The 20602-nt window shown below is 40.7% G+C and overlaps 1 protein-coding gene and 1 non-coding gene across 4 annotated transcripts in view; both read right to left on the bottom strand.

Moving 5' to 3' along the window:
• Positions 1–20602, bottom strand: part of NRG2 (neuregulin 2) — a 389806-nt gene that overhangs the window by 270986 nt on the left and 98218 nt on the right. The gene's annotated exons all lie outside the window — the stretch shown is intronic.
• LOC117662525 (5.8S ribosomal RNA) lies at positions 13936–14083 on the bottom strand. The gene has a single exon (XR_009622494.2). It is a non-coding gene; the product is annotated as a 5.8S ribosomal RNA (ribosomal RNA).

Below are 20602 nucleotides of genomic sequence, written 5' to 3'. Positions count from 1 at the left end.
ATGGCATCTACTTATGAATTATACATTCAATGGAAAAAACTTTGAGATTAGTTCTAAAGATATAATTTGAAATTATATACAAAATCATCTATCATCAAAGAGCCTTGGTGGCGCAGCAGACTAAAGCACTGGTAAGTAACACCAGCTGCCTGCAATTACTGCAAGTTCAAATCTCACCAGGCTCAAGGTTGACTCAGCCTTCCATCCTTTCGAGGTAGGTAAAATGAGGACCCAGTTTGTGGGGGCAATAAGATGACTTTGTATAGAAAAGAACACCGCTTAGGGGGGGCCGAAAGCCCTACTAAGCAGGTATATACAAAAGTATAAAGGCTATTGCTTAACGAATTGTAAGCCGCCCTGAGTCTCCAGAAAAGGGCGGCATATAAATCGAACCAATAAATAAATAAATAAATATGGAAAAGCTAGTATTTTTAGATATAGTTCAAATCTTTATCAATGACAACAAAATGAAATTCGGATTGTACAGAAAAATATTAGGGTATTTTAGAAATAAAAATATTAGTGTGTCTGTGAAAAAACAGAGCCAAATATATGAAATGAATTAATAAAGTTTTAAAATCAAAGCTGCATTATGGCTATATTATTAAACCCATTAATACTTGGGCTGTATTAATGGGTTACAAATATATACATTATTTATACCTATATTAATACTGCAGGTATTGCTGACTAGACACAAATATAATGAGATGCTTTATAGAACAATATCTGAAAATGTATGACAGTACATCATGGATTATGTCCCAAAAGTGGCATGGATTGTTTGTATTTACAAGGATAAAATGCTGATCATGGTTTGTCCCAAGTGATGCAAGACAACAGAGGATGAAACTAGAGGTCAAGAAGGGAAAATTGGAGACCAGACAATTGCCCAAGCCTATTGGATTCAGGAATGGCTTTTTGAAGAGTGATGAACCATCACTTTTGTCAAAGCAGGTAGAAAACTTCTAATCCTTCAGAGGAGCATTCAGTAGTATCAGGAAACAACCACATGTCACGTCTCAGTAGGTAGGATAAAAATGTAAAACAAAGAAGGCAGAACTCTCATCCCCAAGAACTACTTTCTCACTACTTCCTATTAACAAGCACAGACTCTTCCCAGATAACCAACCAGATCATGTCTGTTACCTCTGAACAGTCAGAGTCGTATGCTGCATGAATCCGAATTGCCTGATGCCTAAAACAAATCTTAAAGCATCTCTGCAAGAATTCCTCAAGGCCTAGCCTACTATTGTGGCCCGCCAGCGGCCTACGCGGATTGTTGCTGATCCCAACAACAAGGAGGCTGGTGTGGTGCTGCGCCAGCAGCCTGTGTAGCCGGCGCTCGAGTCGGACAGCGAGGAGGCTGAAGAAGATGTGGTGCCAGAGGCAGGGATTCAGTCAGGGCCTTCAGAACCTCCAGAGGCTCCTTTAAGCGAAGAGGATGAAGAGGAGGAGCCTCTTCTCAATGCACGGGCATGCAGAGCTGCCAAAAGGCAGGAGTGGTTCCTCAGGAGGAGGTCTCCTCAAGAGTAAGGCTTGGGGCTAATTGGCCACGCCCTTAGCCTATTTAAGAAAGAACGCAGATTGTAACAAGCTGCAAGAAACAACTTTACTTCGCTAAGCATTGCGTTGGAATATCTCTGCAACCTTGTTTCTGGGCTTTCTGCCAACTCCAGTAAGACTCTGATTATCTTATCTGTGGAATTCTGGCAGGCTGTTAAGAATGCTTATTAACAGCTGGCATTTGCTAAAACTGCGTTATTTGAGTAAACTAAGTTTTGTTCAGAGTTTGTGTGTGCTCTGTTCTTTGGGATCTGTAGCTGGGGCAGAACACCTACCTAGGAGAGATACCAGGGTACCAGTCAGCAATTTACTGAAATAATAAGCACATGCAATCCTAGGCTGCATTAATAGACGGATAAAATCAAGACCACGTGACATTCTAGTAACGTCAAAGCCTTAGTGAGACCACACTTGGAATACTGCATTCTGTTCTGGTCACCACAATATAAAAAAGATGTTGAGACTCTGGGAAGAGTGTAGAGAAGAACTGCTGAGCACATTGTAAGCTGCCCTGAGTCCTCGGAGAAGGGCAGCATATAAATCAAATTATATATATATATATATATTAGGGGGCTGGAGGCTAAAACATGCAAAGAATGGTTACAGAAATTGGGTATGTCTAGTCCAGTGGTCACAACCGGTGGTCTGTGAGAAACTTTTGGTGGTCCGCGACGCATCTGGGTGGAGGAGCTGCTCCAGGATGAGCAATGGCCAGTCCTGTGACTAGAGCTCTGGAATATGGGACTGGCCAGGTAGCTCATGGTGAGGCTGTAAATCTCTGCCATAGAGGGAGGTTCGTACAATTTGAAACTTTGCAGTGCAGCCCTCACCGGCCAGAATGAGGTAATGGTGCAAGGGTGATGGTGTAGGTGGGCTGAAGCAACAGGTGGCAGTAACCGCAGGTTGTTTCTTCCCCCTGCTGTAGCTTCCTGTTGGCTGAACCCACCAGTGGCTGTCCCTGCCCCGCACCCTCCCTTCCCAGTCACTCCTTGCCTGGCCTGAGAAGGGAAGGATGGGGGATGGAGAGTCGCTCTATATTCCAGAGTGGGAGTGAAGCTTCGTCTCTTGCTGGATCTTGCTGGCATTTCTTCCAGCCCTTGTTGGTGTTCCGCGCACCTCGGTCTCTCGGGGAGATGCTTGACTTCTTCTCAGCCCCAAGACACTGGCTGGCCCATGAGATGAGAGAGAGAGAGAGAGAGAGAGAGAGAGAGAGAGAAAGAGACAGAGAGAATGAGACAGAGAATGAAAGAGAGAGAGAGAGAGAGAAAGAGTAGGAGAGAGAGAAAGAAAGAGGGGGAGAGAGAGAGAAAGAGAAGGGGAGAGAGATGTGAGAGAGAAAGGGGGAGAAAGAGGGAGAGAGAGAAAGAGAGAGAATGAAAGAGAGAGAGTGAGAGAAAGGGGAGAGAGATGAGAAAGAGAGGGGGAGAGAAAGAGAGAGAGAGAAAGAGAGAGAATGAAAGAGAATCAGAGAGAGAATGAGAGAGAATCAGAATGAGATAGAGAAAGAGAAAGAGACAGAATAAAAGAGAAAGAGAGACAGACAGAATGAAAGAGAGAGAGAAATGAGAGAAAGAGAATGAGAGAGAGAATGAGAGTAAGAAAGAGAATGAGAATGAGAGAGAATGAGAGAGAGAGAGAGACAGAATGAAAGAGAATGAGAAAGAGTGAGAGAAACAGAAAACAGAGAATGAGAGAGAAAGAGAGAGAGAATGAGAGAGACAGAATGAAAAAGAGAATCAGAGATAGAATCAGAATGAGAGAGAGTGGGAGGAGAGAGAGAGAAAGAGAGAGGGGGAGAGAGAAAGAGAGAGGGGGGAGGGAGAGGAGGGAGAGTGCCTGAAGGACCTCATCCCATCACTGGGAGTCCAGGCACTTCAGCAAGTGGCGCGCTGGATTTGTATTAGTGGTCCGCGGGATTTAAAATAATGAACTTGGTGGTCCCTGAGGTCCAAAAAGTTGGGGACCCCTGGTCTAGTCTAATGAAAAAAAAAAGACTAGGGGTGACATCATAGCACTATTCCAATATTTGAGGGGCTCCTACAAAGACAAGGAGGTCAAACTATTTTCCAAAGCACCAAAAGGCAAGACAAGAAACAATGACTGGAAACTAACCAAGGAGAGGATCAACCTAGAACTAACAAGAAGTTTCTTAATGGTGAGAGCAATCAACCAATGAAATAGCTTGCATTCAGAAGTTGTGGGTGTTGGAGGCTTTCAAGAAGAGACTGTCTGAAATGGTATTGGGTTTCCTGCTTGAGCAGGAAGTTGGATTAGAAGACCTCAAGGTCCCTTCCATTTCTATTATTCTATGTTCTATGTTGCCGCTCTAATCTTCTTCTTTACTTCCTCTTTTACTGCTTTGGGTGTTGAGGGAGATACAAAGTTCTGGTTCTTGCTCTTCTGGTGGCCTCAACCATTGTTAATTAATGCTGCTGTAGTGTGTCTTTGAAGAAGTTGTCTCTCCAACTTCTTCTGGGTCAGTCTTGTGTTCTTTGACCTTCTCTTTTTGTATATGCTTGTATATGCCCAAGATATTCTCTCCAAGTGAGCTTTATTTGCTGTTGTTGTATGTGGTTTAAGATTGGTTCTATGCCAATTCTTTTTCTTATGGTTTCATTTCTGATTGTATCTCTTCTGGTCCCTCCAGCAGCTTTCTCAAACAACTGCTTTCTATGGGGACTAACTTTCGTTTACATTTTATTGTAAGTGTCCATGTTGGAACTGATAATACAAGGAGAGGATTAATATCCTTTGTGTGAGATGCTTCTTTGTGATGGTCAGTACTGTCTTATATTGTAGGAGTAGAGCAAGCTGTCCCAATACTTGGTTTGCCTTACTGCATTGTATGTTAATCTCTTAATCCATTTTACTATCTTTGGTGAACGTTGTTCCTAGATATTTGAACTTTGACACTTGTTTTATGTTTATTTCTTCTACTCTGTTTAGGATATGCTTCCCCCCCCCCCCAATTGCCATCACTTCTGTTTTCTCTTTGCTGATTCTCAAATTATTTGTTTTCCATTCTTGGTTCATGGCCATAAGATGTTGCAGTTTCTTGCTATCAATGCCTGCAAAGAGTTGTTCAATCAGAAGGGACCTTGGAGAGTTTCTAGTCCAACCCCTTACTCAAGCAGCAGACACTATACAATTTGAGACAAGTGACTGTCCAGTCTCTTCTTAAAAACCTGCAGTGATAGAGCATCTACAACTTTTGAAGGCAAGCTGTTTCACTGGTTAATTGTTCTCACTGTTAGGAAGTTTCTCCTTAATTCCAGGTTGCTTCTCTCCTTGATTAGTTTCCATCCATTGTTTCTTGTCTTGCCTTCTGGTGCTTTGGAAGATAAATTGATCCGCTCTTCTTTGTTGCAGCCCCTCAAATACTGCAACACTGTTATCATATCATCCCCAGTCCTTCTTTTCTCTAGATTAGCCATAGTCAGTTCCTGCAGCCATTCTTCATGTTTTAGTCTCCAGGCATTTAATCATCCTAGTTGCTCTTCTCTGAACTTTTTCCAAAATCTCAACATCTTTTTTGTAATGAGGTGACCAAAACTGGATGCAGTATTCCAGGTGTGGTCTTACTGAGGTTTTATAAAGCAGGACTAATCAGTGGTGGGATTCAAAAATTTTTACTACCAGTTCGGTGGGTGTGACTTGGTGGGCAGGGGAAGGATACTGCAAAATCCCCATTCCCTTCCCACCCCACTAACCTGCTTTCCAACTCATGCCGGGCAACAAAAGAAGACCCAGCCGATCAGCTGGGAGACAGCAATAGACTAACCATGCCGATCAGCTGGGAGGCAGTGAATAGATCAATTGGGTGCCCCAGCCTTACAAGCTAGGCCTCCCTGCAGCCCCTGGGAGGAAAAATGGGCCATGGGAGGCCCGTGCCGCACACCCCCCATGCCTTGTTTTGGGCCTAGTGGGCCTCCCTGCAGCCCCCTGGGAGCAAAAATTGCTTAGCACATTGCTTAGCACATTGTAAGCCGCCCTGAGTCTCTGGAGAAGGGCGGCATATAAATCAATTTTTTAAAAAAATGGGCCACGGGGGGCCTGTGCCGTACCCCCCCCCCCATGCCCTGTTTTGGGCCTAGTGGGCCTCTCTGCACTTATCTGGGAGCCAAAATGGGGCATGTGGGGACTCCTGGAAGGGGTGAGTGGGGTGGGGCCAACCAAAGGTGGGCATGTCAAATGCCTTACTGAAATCTAAGTATACTATGTCCAGAGCATTTTCTGGTCTACTAATTTAGTCATGTTGTCAAAGAGTGAAATAAGATTGGTTTAGCATGATCTGTTTTTAACAAACCCATACTGGCTTTTAGTTATAACTTTATGTTTATCTGCTAATGATTTCCTGAAGTACTCCCAGGATTTTTGTGTTGCTTTCTTAATTAGATATCTAATTAAGTTATTGTGTTGATATCTCTGCATTGTAATCTGTAGTTTATATAATCTTCTTCTTTCCCTGATTTTATCCAATGATTGTATAACTTTTTTTCAACTGATTCTTTAACCTCTTCACACCACCATGCAATGTGTTTGGTCCCACTCCATTTTTCCCACTTTTTCTTTTCCCGTGTGGTTCTTTTGCAGTGTTAAGTAGTTCTGTATGCCTTCTATTCATCCTCCACATTTCCCATCTGTTAACTAAATGTTATCTCCACCTTTTGTAGTAATTGTTCTACTAATTCTTCTTTTTTAAGTTTTGCTATCTTAATTAGTCCCTGGTTTTTATTTGATCTTTTTCTGTTAATATTAGACTTGTCATGTCTTGCTGTTCTACAATCTTATGATTGGTGTCACATAGTCCATTGGGGATAGCTTTTGCATCAAGTAATTTGAATATTATTTTTATTCTTGTTAATATGTAATTTTTAGTGATTTTTAGTGGCAATTTATACCATGTATAACATTGGCCACTCTAATCACCACAAGATAATTCTTAATAAAAGTATCTATGTTTGATTGGATTTGCCGTTTATCTTCCTCTAGTGATGTTTTTAGTATTTTCATGCACTGTTTCCTTTCCTGGAGTCCCTCCAGGATCCAAATACAAACAAGGTCCAAATACAAACAGGTCAAAACTGATCCAAGATAGTTGTCACCTGCTTATTCCAAGTAGCAGCTAAGGCCTTGGTCAAACCCTGTAACAGAATTTCAGGAATAATCCCAACTTCGCTTTAATACTGCCAGGTCTACTTGAAATGAACGAATCTCATGGGTCCTTCCTCTCTGAAATGAGACGTGGCATTGTTAATTGCAAGGCTAATGGAATTATCTGTCCATGACAAGGGATTGATAGTAACAATCCTGAATTCCAGATCATGTCTCCATTGTTCCAAAACAAAAACCAAATGTAGAGTGAAACCCTCCCAGTGAGTCAGACTGTTCATAACTTGGATATGATCTATGTTTGCCATAGTGACTGGGAACACCTGAATTGCCTTTGATCTTATGCCCAGAGAAAGTAGACTGAAGTCTCTCAGAGCCTTAAATCTGGGGAACTCCACCATCAAATCAGCTATAGCACCAAAAAGCTCAGGCAGGAAAGCTGTTATGTAGCAGAGTTTGATGGTACAATACAATTTTTTAACACATTCTCCTTACAAATTATATTACTAGATTCATAATACTTTACAAGTTTTGTATCTGGGGATCTCATTTTCTAAATATTAATCCTTTCAAAAACAAATGTATTTTTTCTTCTATGCAAAGAAGTCTATTTATTTATTTATTTAATTGGACTTATATGCCGCCCTATCTCCACAGGACTCAGGGCGGCTCACAACAATAAACAAAACAGACCGTTAGAAACAAAGTCCATGATAAAATTGACAAAAAATCCAATAAAACCCCATTAAATTCTATTAAAAACCCCATCAGTCTAGGGCGGCTAGATGAAATAGCCATGTTTTCAGCCCACGGCGGAAGGAGCAAAGGTTGGGGGCCACCTGGAGCTCCAGAGGGAGTTGATTCCAAAGGGTGGGTGCACCTACAGAGAAAGCTCTCTCCCTGGGGGTCGCCCGCCGACACTGTCTGGCCAACGGCACCCTGAGTAGGCCCTCCCTGTGAGAGCGCACCGGGCGATGGGAAGCTGTTGCTGGCTGCAGATGGTCCGCCAAATATCGCAGGCCCAAGCCAAGTTGCTTTTTTCTGGATTAGTTCTTGCTATCGTGTTCTTTGATATCTAAAGTTGAAACAAATAACCTTGACTTTAGTGTTTCTTAGTTACTTCTTAATTGTATATTAAACTTATGTAAAACCCTATTTGCCTCGTTGTGATATATCAATGATGGTTCACTGAATTTTGGGGCAATACTTGAGATGTTTCCTCCAGCATTTCCAGGAACAACAGCTTTGCTTCATTCTACAAGTTGGGGACTAGAATATTTTGTGAAGCAGCAATGTTCTCCATAAACATTCTGTCCAACTCCACATATTGTGCACTCATATAAAAAGTAATAATTAGCTATTGTTAAGCCTGTTATATAGAAGAAAAGGAAAAAAATTGTTATAGATTATGCATTTGACTCTTTGCTTAAGCTGTAGATGTTTTGTATTGGGGGTATATCAAGGGTTTCATGCTGCTTCAGAAACAAAATTTCCATTAAATAGTACTGGGATTTGATTTATTTTATTTTTTTATTTTATTTAGAAAATTTATAAAGCTGCCTACTTGCTCACACCAACTCTAGGCAGCTTACAAACAATAAAAACACAGTATAGAATTTTTTTTAAAAAAAATTAAAAAATAATAAAACTATTTTTATGATAGCAGGTGTCAGGACTGCCATTCTGCTATGTCATGCATTGCCTGCTGTCAACCAGCCATACTCCGTCGTTCCCTTAAAACCCATCTTTTCCAGCAAGCCGGGTTGGCTTAAGAAGAAATTTTTAAATTCTTTTAATCAGTCTGTGATTTCTTAACTTTTGGGCCAAAATTTATATATATTTTTAAATGTTTTTTAATATTTGTATTCTATGTTTTTTATCTTGGCTGTACACCGCCCTGAGTCCTCAGGCAGAAGGGCGGTATATAAATTGGAAATTAAATTAAATTAAATTAAAATACTCAATGAGAGAGGGAGCTGTGGGGTGGGATGGGGGGGTGTTTCACATGAGATGAATCAAATCAAATCAAATCACAATCAAAGCATTGTGATGTCCCTTGAGAGCCATTTGCTGTTCCAAGGTAAAACTATGGAATGCAGAACCATCCAGCCCATGAAGACAGGGACTGTTGCCCAAATAATTTGTTAGCACCTAATTGGACACTCATTGATCAATCAATCAGAATAGAGCTGGAAGGATGTGCTGCTCCACTCATTCACATGTCAGTGTTGGTTTAGAGAGAGCTTTATTTTGTCTTTCCCACAGCAGTTCTGTTTCAGGATTCAGCTGCTAGATTAGAACAGCACTTGGCTCGAGACCAAGTAGATAACAAGGAAATGAACATACGGCAAATTCAAAAAAGTCTTGGAAATAAAGGCCTTGCCTGGTTATTTATTTTTTATTTTTATTTTATTTTGAATTTGTATACCGCCCTTCTCCCTGAGGACTCAGGGCGGTGAACAGCCAAGTAAAAACATCAAATACAAATATTAAAATACAGTTAAAATATACATATATAAATTTGGCCCCATTGATTAAAAACAAAACAGGACTGGTTAGTTTTAAAAGAGAAGCCAAAATCCAATCTGAGGTTTGGAGTCTCCAATTAGGTTTGTCAGAGTTTCAGGGTTTACAAGTAGAATTCACAGGAACAGCCCAGGACAGGAGTTCAGAAGGTTGTTTCCAAGCAAAGCCAGCCACAAACAAGCCCCAGACTAAACTTACAGGCAATGGCCAATTAGTCCATCAAACAGAGCTGCTCAAACAGGGTCCAAAACACGAACACAAACCCTCCCTGCAACTTAAACTAAACTCACCTAGCTCACAAACTGCAGCATCTTGGAAACACAAACATCTGGTCACAACTCACAAGTATTGCTTCCAGCAATGCCTTACTCTTGCCTGTTGTGCTAAATAGCTCCCGGTGCAGCCCATCAAGAGGGGCAGGGTCTTTCCCCCAGCAATCTGGCAGACATCCGCCTCTCTGCCCTGCATACTGTGGGATCTACCATGGCAGGCAGCTCCTCCCCCTCTTCCTCTCTGGCTTGTAAACTCTCCCCAACGGCCTGTTCTGCTGGTAGTTCAGGATCAGTAAATCCTGACATGCCAGGAATGATCTCATTCTCCCTCGAGCCAGCCTCTAAGGAAGAAGTGGAGGAGTCATCCACAGGAGATATCACACTGGGACCTTGGAGGTCTTCTAGTCCAATCCCTTGCTCAAGCAGGAGATCTTATACCATTTCAGACAAGTGGATGTCCAGTCTCTTCTTAACAACCTCCAGTGATGAAGCACCCACAACTTCTGAAGCTGTTCCACTAGTTAATTGTTCTCACTGTTAGGAAGTTTCTCCTTAATTCCAGGTTGTTTCTCTTGATTAGTTTCCATTCACTGCTTCTTGTCCTACCCTCAGGTGCTTTGGAGAATAGCTTGACTCCCTCTTCTTTGTGGCAGCCTCTGAGATATTGGAACACTGCTATCATGTCATCCCTAGTCCTTCTTTTCTCTAGACTAGCCATACCCAATTCCTGCAATCATTCTTCATATGTTTTAGTTTCCATGCCCTTAATAATCTGAGTTGCTCTTCTTTGCACTTTTTCCAAAGTCTTTTTTCAACTTTTTTCAACTTTAGAAAACCAGGTTCCTCTTGGTTATTAACTTTTGATAACTGGGGGGAAAGTGGGAAGAAGGGGAAAGTTATTCATATGCTGTGTGTGTGAAAACTCAGATCCAGCTTTGCTTCTTGGCAGATCCACTTGGCTTTAGTAAAGTGTACTTTCATTAACAATGAATCCAAGAGTCTTTCTTTTCTAACTGACCAGGTTGGGATGGTTTATTTATTTTATAGAAAAATTATATTGCTGCCTATTCACACATGGCGACTCAAGGCGGCTTACAGGAATATAAAAACATCAAATATAAAAATAAAATAGAAGAAAATAATGAAATAATATAATAGCCTCCCACCCACACCCACCCCAGTGACAACAAATCACACAAGCCATTTAATGGGCTCCATCCTGCTCTGGGTTCCCCAGGCCCACTGGCAGAACTGGGTCTTCAGCACCTTCCGGAAGAGTGTTAGAGTAGGGGCCATTCTAGTCTCCGGGGGAATGATGTTCCAGAAACAGGGAGCCACCACAGAGAAAGCCCTTCTTCTGGGTCCCACCAAATGTATCTCCCTAGGGGAAGAGACCTGCAACATTCCTTGCCTCCCCACTCTAGTGGGTCAGGTAGATGTGACCGGCAAGAGACAGTCCCTCAGATAATCTGGTCCCAAGACATGAAGGGCTTTAGGCGGCTATCAGCACCTTTAATTGCATCTGGAAGCAAATCGGCAACTATGCAGCTCCTGCAGGAGAGGTGATGCATGTACACATTGAGGTCTGCACAAAACCATGTGGGCTGCTGCATTTTGCATCAACTGGAGCTTCCGGATACTCTTCAAGGGCAGCCTCATGTAGAGAGCATTGCAATAATCAAGATGGGAAGTGACTAGGGCATGAGTGACCGTGAGTAGGGATTGTCAGTCCAGAAAAGGGCATAATTGGTGCACAACCTGCAGCTGTGCAAGTGACCTCCTGGCCATGATTGCCACCTGCTTTTAGAGCAGGAGTCGTGAGTCCAGGTGTTGTGGCCAGTATGCGGCCTGTGCGGCTGGTGGCTGATTCGGACACTCTGGATGTCTCTTCATCCATTTCATCCCTCTCAGTTCCTCTCTATACCACGGAGGGCAGAGAGGTCTACGGGTGAGGAGAGGTCACATGGGTGCAATCCTATCCAGAGCCTCAATCACCTTCCTATTCCAAACAGTGACTAAGAGCTCAGCTGGACTGTGCAGCAGATCTGCAGTTACAACCCCTAGTTCCTTGTGGAACTCATCAGGGTCCATTAGTTGACAGGGGTGGACCAATCTAATAGGTTCTGCCTCGCTGAAGGGGGGTACAGCTCTCAAGAAACTCACTGCCACCAGACTGTGATCTGACCATGACAGGGGGATCAAGGGCAAGTCCACCAATTCCAGGTCGCATAGTCACTGCTCCAACAAGAACACAAATTGGGTGTATGACCACTATTCCTAGTTGTGTCCTGGATGACCTGGGACAGGCTCAGGGAAGTCATGGTTTCTATGAAATCTTGGGCTACCTCCAACCCTGCCCCAGGGATGGAAGGTTGAAGTCCCCCCCAGAACTATAAGCCTGGGGAACTCAGGTGAGGTCCAGGAGCCCAGATAGGGAAACTGCCATGCAGCAGGGAGGCTGATATTGCAGCAGCAATCCTACCTGATCCCTTGAGCCCAACCTAAAAAAAATGGGTCTCACAGCTGGGCACTAGTGGAGCAATGCCCCTGGAGGCTGCTAGAGATTCTCTGATAACAGCCACAGCCCCTCCCCGGCCCTGAGGTCTAGACTGTTGCCCTGCTCGATAATCCACTGGGCACATTTCTTTTGACAGCAGAATAGTATTGAGTAACTTAATACAGTACATTGCCCTCTAACACAGGGGTCCCCAACCCCCGGTCCATGGACCAGCACCGGGCCACAGCATGCCAGAAAACAGGCTGCGCAAACAAGCAAAGCCTCATCCACAGGATGCAGGCAGCATGCGAAACAATGCCACTTCTGATCCACAGAAAAAGCTCTCTCTCCACAGAACTGGTCCCTTGTGCCCAAAAAGTTGAGGGCCATGCTCTAACAAATTAAGCCATCTATCATAATATCTGGAGGAAAAGAATTCTAAATTTTATTCTAAACTATACAGTAAAGATTCACTGACGGTTAGTCAAGAAAGGGTACTCCTCCCAATTTTTTAAAATGGAATTCTGCCAAAAACAAACCCAATAATTTTCTGTTTTAAGCCCCAACCTGCTAGTATAATGAAGCTTTGGCTCCATAGAATCAAGTCTCTTTCATTTAATACTAAATTAATTGCCTACTCAGACTTTCTCCTTAGACTTCTATTTTTAACTATTGCATAAACTTTTAAAGAATTGCATATAAAATAAGATCCAAGTTAGAGCAACATCTACATGATATTAACCTAAAGGCTGCTCTGTCTGAAGAACTTCACTTATCTTTGTCTTCCTAGGCTATATATAGGAGAAATGGAGTTGATGAGATATTAGGCTACTAAGAGATTCAAGGCTTTTATGGCCCTTAGGGTGCTGGTGCTACATTCTGATTACATTAAAGAGAACCATCTTAATGCACAATTATAACCCTTATTGTGAGGTAGCAGGAAAGGAATCAGCTTTTCCTGGTGTGATGTTAAGCATCTCATATGAAGCATGAAAGTGAATCAAGAATCCCACGTTAATTAAAAAATTGCCACTTTCTTTGTTATCCTTTCCTGAAATAGCAAAATTGGCTAAATTTCAAATGATGATTTTTCTTTCCCTAATATTGCTCATGAGACAAATCAGAGGAAACTTCAAATTTTCACACAACGGGCACTTTAACAATATAAAATACAAACTCTTAATAAAATCCTTTGTGATAAGTGATAAGACAATGTAGCAGAGTTTTAAAAGAGCATTTTTCTTTACATATTTGCTCAATTGATATCCTATTTTACTATGCAACTGAGTATTCAAGCTTGAGTCGCAAGAGCCAGTAAAGATTTCACACTCAGATGTGAATATCTCTATTTATAACATTCAGAGAATGTATTCAAATACATGGGGGCCCTAGGCCAACTGGAAAAAACATATCTCAGTGCCTTCAGAAAGAGTATCAAGGAGGGAAACAAACTTTTCTCCATGGGAATGATGCTCCAGAGACAGGAGCCACCATGGAGGCTTCTTCCTGGTCCTACTAGACATATCTTCATAAGAGGAGTCTGGAACATATCCTGCCTCCCTGCTCTGGTGGGCAGGGTAAATGTAATTGGGGAAAAGACCAATAATCTGGCCCCAAATCATGTAGGCCTTTAAAGGTGACAACCAGAATTTTTTTTTAAATATATTTTTTTATTTATATATAAATACTTAGAAAACTGTATTGTCCAGGCATTTCATTTTACCAAAAAACAACAAATATAGTAGCAGTAATAATAATAAAATAAATTTTAGTTATTGGGACGGACGCCGTCGGGATCTGGACTTGGGGGGATGGAGGTGCGGAGGCCTGTGAACCCCAGCTGTGCCAGAGGTGGCGCTCGCCCCCTGGAAGGGACTCGGACACCGACCCCCGCGCTGCACATGGGGAGGTGCCCGTACCTGGGCGGGAGGCGGGTTGCGCTCACGGTGATTGAACTGTCGGTGATGCTCAGACAGGCATAGCCCCGGGAGGAACCCGGGGCCACAAGTGCGTTCGAAGGGTCGATGATCAATGTGTCCTGCAATTCACATTAATTCTCACAGCTAGCTATGTTCTTCATTGACGCACGAGTGATCCACCGCTAAGAGTTGTCACTGTTGGTTAAGCCATGGCAGGTTGCGCCTCGTGCCGAGGCCACGCCCCCATGAACAGAAAAAACAAGACGAGGCACAGCTGGGTTTCAACGCATAAAGGATATATATAACAATAATTATAGTTATATTAACTTATTTGTGCTTCAATTAATTATACTGGAATACTTATAGTCATACATAATGTTCATCTTTTACATACACATAACAATAATCTTTCTTCTTCTAACTTCTACCTCTCATATCTAATCACTGATAAAACCTATCCCATGTTGAATAACACTCTGTATCTCCTTTGTCTTTTATTTTTAATGTCAATCTATCAATCTTTGCTCAGTCCAATATTTCACGAATTATGTTTCCATCAGGTGGAGTGTTCTCATTTTTCCAGTGTTGTGCAAATACAATTCTCGCTACTTAATACTTAATACTTAAATACATGAAGTATTAAGTATACAGGGTATACTTAATAAAGGGTACTGTATACTGTATAAAGGGTATACAGTCCCTTTATCATAACTTTCTGGTATTATACCTAGCAAAAATATTTCTGGCTTTAAATCTATGTGCTACTTAATCATCTTTTCCAACCACGTATGTATTTTAGTCCAATATTTTCTTGCTTTCATACATGTCTGCTACATATGATAATAGGTACCTGGTATCTGATTACATTTCCAAGATTTGGCGGACATATTACTAGACATCTTTGCTAGTCTTGCGTGTGGCAGATGCCACCTATAAAATATTTTGTATAAGTTTTCCTTATATGTAGTGGCCATTGTGAGCTTGTTATTTCTATCCCAAAGCTTTTGTCATTTATCTAATTCTATAGCGTAGCCAAAAAATTTTGTCCATGCTATCATTGTTTCCATTTCCATTTTAAAGCTTAGTAGGTAACTATATAGTTTCCTTATCAATTTTTCATCTGTCCCTAATAGTATTTGATCAAGTATTGTTGGTTCTTTATAAAAAAACCTTATATTTTCACATCTTTCTCATATCTCAATTGTATTTGCAGGTGCGTGATAGGTCCACTCCTTGGTTCTGTAATTCCTGTCTAGTTTTAAGTTCCCCTTTCTTGTTTAAAATGTCTTTATAGCAGGAGTGAAATCTAAAATTTGTTACTACCGGTTCTGTGGGCGTAGCTTGGTGGGAGGGGGGGGTAATGTGACTGGGTGGGCGTGGCCAACTTTTTTTTTTACTTTTAAAAGCATTTTTTCTATAACCTTAAGAGGTTGCAGAAAAAAATGCTTTTAGAAGCCTCTGACAATCAGGCAAGTCAGCTGGGATTGCCAGAGGCTTTTAAAGGTATTTTTTTTCCTACAACCTCTTCGGCCAAAGAGGTTGCAGAAAAAAAATGTTTTGAAAAGCCTCTGACGATCCCAGCTGAGCCACACGATCATCAGAGGCTTTTTTTTACTTTTAAAAGCATTTTTTCGGTTGAAGAGGTTGTAAAAAAAATGCTTTTAAAAGTAAAAAAACAGCCTCTGATGATCGCGTGGCTCAGCTGGGCATGGGGGGGGCACAGGGATTTTTGCTACCAGTTCCCCGAACCACCCGCCATTGCTACCGGATCTGGCGATCTGGTCCGAACCGGGAGCATTTCACCCCTGCTTTATAGGATATAATTTTTCCCAAATTGATAATATTTGGATGTATCAATGCTTTCATTTTAGAAAGCCAGACTGATATTTTCATATAGTTTTTTTATTTAACTTTTTCCCATACTAAGAATAAAGTTCTCCTCACATACCTTGGAAAGTGTGCGGTATTCCTTCCAAAACACAGAAAAGTATGCCACCCTAATCGTGGCCCTCCAGTAGCAACAATGTTCTATGTCTCGAGTTTATCCATTCTTTCACCCATGTAAGCACAGATGCCTGGTAATACAACTCCCAATCTGGTAGCCCGAATCCCCCATTACATTTAGACTCCTATAACATTTTCAATCTTAATCTTGCTTTTTTTCCTTGCTAGATGTATTTCAAAATTATTTTATTTAGTTCCTCAAAATATTTTTTCTCTAGTTTTATAGGTATTGTTTGGAATAAGAAAAGTAGTTTCGGCAATATATTCATTTTTATAGTAGCTCTTTTCCCTATCATTGAAAGTTGTAGATTCTTCCATTTCTCCAAGCCCAGTTTAATTTGTTGCATTAACTTTATATAATTATCATCTTTAATTATTGCACATCTTGCTGTTAAGTAAATTCCTAAATATTTCACTTTCTTTACTATCTGAAGATCTACCTTCTTTGTCAATTCATTTTTCTGCTTGGCTGTAAGATTCTTAACTAATATTTTAGTTTTTTTCTTTATTTATATTCAGTCCTGCAACTTCTCCATACTCCTCTATTTTACCTATTAGTCCCGACTCGGGAGCTGGTTTCTAATGGTTCTTCTAATATAAAAATTTGCAGGTCATCTGCAAATGCTTGTAATTTATACTTTTCTTTTTTTTATTTCCATTCCTTTTATTTCTGAATTCTGGTTTATATTTCTAATTAACACTTCCAATGTTAGTATAAATAGGAGTGGGGACCAGAGGTGGGCTGCTACCAGTTCGCATTAATTTTGTTAATTTTCTGAGCAGTTCAGGTTGTTGGAAGAATTCTTTTCCCACTTTACAGGGCTAATCCTGCAAGGAACGCAGGAAGGAAAGATTCTAGTGTGTTGTATTTCTAGCCTAATCCTTACCTTAATTGCTGCCCCTGCTGCTTTAAGTGTTTTCAGAAACTGCCCAGACTTTCTGTCTGTAGCTGAGCTTCTCTGGAGTTCCCCGCTCCCACCCCCCACCGGAGTTTTTTGTGGTACTTTTATTCCTGGGGGTTGAACAGCTATTTACAGAAGGTTGGCATAGCCATAGAACAAATGGCTGAGAGGCAGGATGCAAGCTTGACATTCTGTCTGATTTTTTTACTACCTTTCTGAGGGCATGTGATTTTTCCTTAAATCTGGATGATTACCTTAGGATATCTTGTGAGGTGAGTGAGACGAGCTGGTATCTTTAAGTGATGCAAATGGATCTAATGATTGCTTCTCCTGGGTGCTTTGTCTGTTCATTGAGCACAGGATCTCTTGTCTATGGGGATTCTTCAGTCATCCAGGTCATGGTTGTCCCAAAGGTGCTTTTTTCAAGAGGCAACTGAACTTTCTTGGTTTCCAGAAAGTCCAGTTGCCTCTTGAAAAAACACCTTTGGGACAGGAGTCTCTCGCACTGCTTCAGAATAGGCAAGGCACATGATTGCTCACTGATAAGTGGATCCTCCTTCCAATTTGTTTTAGTTTTCTCTCATGGTAATATGGCATAGTAACATGGCACCATTTGTAGAAAGTTAGCACCCACCCCTCTCCTAGAAGAATGAAATATTAAAAGGGAAGAATATATTTCCCTGAATGAGAAATGGAGAAACATGTTTTCTTAGAGGGAGAAAGCAGCTTAATAAACCTTCCTTAATAGCCCACAGATATCAGCACTTAAGAGATAGATAGGTATATTCATAGGCAAAAATTCCCTGTAGCAAGGTCTGAACAAAGGCAGAATGAGATTAGCCCTCACTCAAGATTTAATTTGTTAATTTGTCTCTTTAGCTCAGCATTTTGCCCACCCACTTTCTGGAGAGTTTAAATGACCTCTCTACTAAAGTGTTTCACTTTATGAGCAAGAGTAACTTGGCTGCTGATAGTTATCCTTGTATTTTAACTACTGTATTTTTCGGACTATAAGACGCTTCGAAGTATAAGATGCCCCTAGCTTTTGGGGAGGAAAAAAAAAAATCTGCCTCCCAGCAATTTGCGTCCTTGCAGCAAACAGCAAACAGCGTGGTCAGCTTCAGTACAGCCTGATTTAGCACGAGCAGCTGATTGGCAGTTGGATCTGCCTCCCAGAATACCTTCTATCAGCTGTTCCAGGCTGCGGGGATCGCTGCAACCCATCGCCGCCATCGCCACCCATCGCTGCTGTCACCACCCCCAATGGGAGGTGCTGGCGCCAATGGATGGTGGCAATCCCCGCAGCCTGGAACATCTGATAGGCGGTATTCGGGGAGGCTGATCCAACCACCAATCAGCTGCTCGTGCTAAATCAGGCTGTGCTGAAGCTGACCATGCTGTTTGCTGCAAGGAGGAAAATTGCTAGAAGGCAGAGGCCAAAGAGTGGGTGGGTGAGGCTTCGGCAACATTCGCTGTATAAAATGCACAGACATTTTCACCCACTTCTTTGGGGAGGAGTGCATTTTATTCTCCTAAAAGTACAACCTGCCTGATCTGTAACTCCAGGTTGCAGGTATTGCTGAGGAAAAGGAAGGTATTCAGACAGAATGGTTTAGGTTTCCATGACGGCTGTGACTCATTGATCTTCAGTGTGCATTCCCCCATTTCTAATCTAATTACTGGTATTTAGGGCAGCTTTTTGAAAGAAAAGAAGCCTTTTGTATTTTTATACAGGTAATCTTTGACTTACAACAGTTCATTTAGTTACATTCAAAGTTACATGGGCATTGAAAAAAGTGACTTATGACCAGGGATAAAATTCAGCAGGTTCTGACAGGTTCTGGAGAACCAGTAGCGGAAATTTTGAGTAGTTCGGAGAACCGGCAAATACCACCTCTGGCTGGCCCCCGAGTGGGGTGGGAATGGAGATTTTGCAATATTCTTCCCCCAGGAGTGGGGAGAAAAGGGGGATTTTGCAGTATCCTTCCCCTGGAGTGGGGTAGGAATGGAGATTTTGCACGCCCACCAAGCCACACCAACCTAGCCACATCCACCAAGCCAGACCCACAGAACCGGTAGTAAACGTTAGCAGTTTACGTTATCAAAAGCTTTCTGAGCATCTAGAAAAATTAATGCCAATTATTTTTCGCAGTGTACTTCATAATACTCCAACTTATCTAAGGTAATTCTCACATTATTTTTAATTTGTCATTTAGGTAAAAACCCATTTTGATCAGAGTGTATTAACTCATTCAAGAATCTTTTAAGTCTTTCAGCTATTATTGAAACAAGTATTTTGTAGTCTGCATTTAATAAGGATATTGGCCTATAATTCTTTATTTGTGTTTAATCTGAATCTTCTTTCAAGATTAAAGTAATATTAGCTTCTGTCCATGTATGTGGTATTTTAGCTTCTAATAAAACTTCATTATACACCTCTAAAATTGACAAGCTTAATGTATCTTGTATGTATTTGTAGATTTCTGCTGGTAGACCATCTGGACCTGGTGTTTTATTATTCTTTTGTCTTTTAGTCGCCTCTACTAGTTCTACTATTGTTATTCTTTCGTTTAGCATATTCTTCACTGTTTCAGACACTTTTGGTAAATTAGCTTTTTCTAAGTATTGTATTATTTTTTCCTCTGGGATTTTTTCATAATTACATAACTTCTTGTAAAACTCCTGAATTGTCTTCTTTTTATTTTCCATTTGGTGATATAATATACCTTCCTCATCCTTAAGTTTGCTTATCAATTTCTTCTCTTTTCGTTCTTCAATTTATAAGCTAACCATCTTCCTGGTTTATTGGCATTTTCAAAAAAGTTTTGTTTTGCTCTTTTAATTTGTTGTGCCAATTCTTCCTTTTCCATTATATTTAGCTTATGTTTAATTATTTCCATTTGGCTTTTTAAATTCACCTTTTGTGGTTCTTTTTGTAGCTCTAGTTCAAGTCTTTTATAATTTTCTTCTAGTTTCTTTTGGTATTGCTTCTTTCTCTTATTTTTCCTCGCTATATAGGTTATAGCTAATCAATATATGCTTCCGCTATATCCCAAACATTTTGTAATGAAGTCTCCCCTTTCCAGTTCTCTTTTTTTTAAAATCCCATTTCTTTTTCCATCATCTGTATAAATTCTTTGTCTTTTAATATTGATTGGTTCAAAGTCCATCTTATTCTTCTCTTTTATCTCTTCCAACTAATTTTTATTGGATTATGGTTGGCCCATAAATTTGTTTCTATTTCTATCTCTTGCACACTTGTGCTTAATTCTGCCAACATCCATATCATATCTATTCTAGACCAAGATTGATGTCTGTTAGAGTAAAATGTATATTGATTTTTCCCTGGGTTTATTTCTCTCCAAGTATCCTCTATGCCAATTTCTTCCGCCATCTTAAAAAAAGTTTTAAATAAGGTCTTTCTTGGTTTTTTACATATTTTACTACTTTTATAGTCAGGTTTTGTATTGACTAGTGCAATAAAATCTCCTATGAGACAAATATTTTCATACTCTGTTTCAAGTATCTTCTTGTGAAGCTTTTTATAAAATTCTTCCTGTCCATTATTCGGCACATATATTGCTACTAAAAGTATCTGTTTCTGATTTAATATCACTTCCACCATCAAAATTCTCCCCTCTTCATCTTTAAAAATTTGTTTAGTATTTATTGTTTCTTTAATATATAACACTACCCCTCTTTTCTTTTGTTGCAATAGTGAGGCTTATAGAATACTCCAATAATTTATTATGGTGCTTTTTAATATGTACTTCTTGTAAAGATATTATATCTAATTTTAATCTT

Source organism: Pantherophis guttatus, chromosome 3, assembly GCF_059756535.1.
Source record: "Pantherophis guttatus breed Tessera chromosome 3, ASM5975653v1, whole genome shotgun sequence".
Classification (NCBI taxonomy): domain Eukaryota; kingdom Metazoa; phylum Chordata; class Lepidosauria; order Squamata; family Colubridae; genus Pantherophis; species Pantherophis guttatus.
This window is presented reverse-complemented; position numbering and strand designations above follow the sequence as displayed.